Below are 1450 nucleotides of genomic sequence, written 5' to 3'. Positions count from 1 at the left end.
TCCATTTAAAATTTTTCAATAATTTGCTTAATTATGTCAGAATTGATTGTTTCAATAATATCTTTTCCTATTGTTATATCTTTTCTATTGTTCTGGGTTTTTTATTATTTCTCTTCTTTGAGCCAATAAATTAGTGGTCTGAAAACACATGAACTAATCCAAACATCACTCCCACATTAGAAATGAGTCTTTCCCCATCTTTTTAAGGGGAAGGAATTTTATTTTCTTTATGTTATTCAATGCTCACTCTGCCCTTTTCATTAAAAAACTATTCTCGACATCCTCTACAAAGTCTTCCTTATATGCTATCTCATGGTTTGAAGGTGATTCTGTCTGATTCTTTGGACACCACACCAGCAAAACATGGGCTCTGCCAGGTTTTACCATACTAGAAAAGGTTTTGAGTCTGATCCCAGCAACAATCAGTTTGCTTTCTGAGATCCATTAGAGCTAAATAGAGAGAGACTCATCACAGTGAACTAGCCATTCAGCAGGGAAGTCTTTGGCCATTGGGTCTCATGAAATAGAAAACTACAAAATGGCTCTCAGTATTATGCATTCTTCTTTCATTTCTGTAGTTACATTTGCAAACTGGTGGAAAAGAGGGCAAGGATGCTCAGAATCACATCATTTTTAAGACTATTAAAAAATAAATTGTATTGTATATCCTTTTCTTTTTTAAAAAAATATCACCTACATTTTCCCCTGGATCCTTTCTCTTCCAGCAAACTATTCTATATGACCAAAAAAAATTTTTTTTAAGGTTAAAAAAAAAGAGAAAAAAAAGTGAAAAAACTGATCATTAAATTGAAAAAAAAAAATTGAAAATATACACTCAGTGTTCCATACTTAATACATCTTAGTTTGGCTTTGGGTACTCTTAAATGCCCAGTGACCAAAGAGGGGCCATTCTTCTGTAGGAATCATTTCAGTCTTGACATTTTTACTATAAATGAAATTAGAAAAATAGAAATCTCAGTTAAATAAAAAAATGACTCACAATTACTACTTGAATAGGCAAAGAAAGGAGTTAACAAGAGTTGGGTTTATTGTAAGGCAACAAAAAACATTATTTCAGGTAATTTGGTCATTACATATTGCAGTGTTTATGACAAGCATTTGCAAAAAGATCACTATGAAAAAAAATGTAGCTTAAGGACTCACCTTGATTGGAGATGGTGGAGAGGTAGAGAAATTCCACCAAAAAACTCAATAAGACCCTCAAAATTAAATCCATGTAACATTTTGACAGTGGCGTCAATGCAAAAACTTCACAAGGAAGAATTATCTAATGAAATTTATAAGAAAGTTTAAATCTTTTGATCCAATGATATTACTATTAGCCTTTTTACCTAAAGAGATTTTTGACAAGAAGAAAAGATCTATGTATACAAAACTAGTAATAGAAGCACTCTATTAAAATAGAAATAATGATGATGATTATTTTTTA

This window comes from Sarcophilus harrisii, chromosome 2 (genome assembly GCF_902635505.1).
Source record: "Sarcophilus harrisii chromosome 2, mSarHar1.11, whole genome shotgun sequence".
In the NCBI taxonomy this organism is placed as follows: domain Eukaryota; kingdom Metazoa; phylum Chordata; class Mammalia; order Dasyuromorphia; family Dasyuridae; genus Sarcophilus; species Sarcophilus harrisii.
This window is presented reverse-complemented; position numbering follows the sequence as displayed.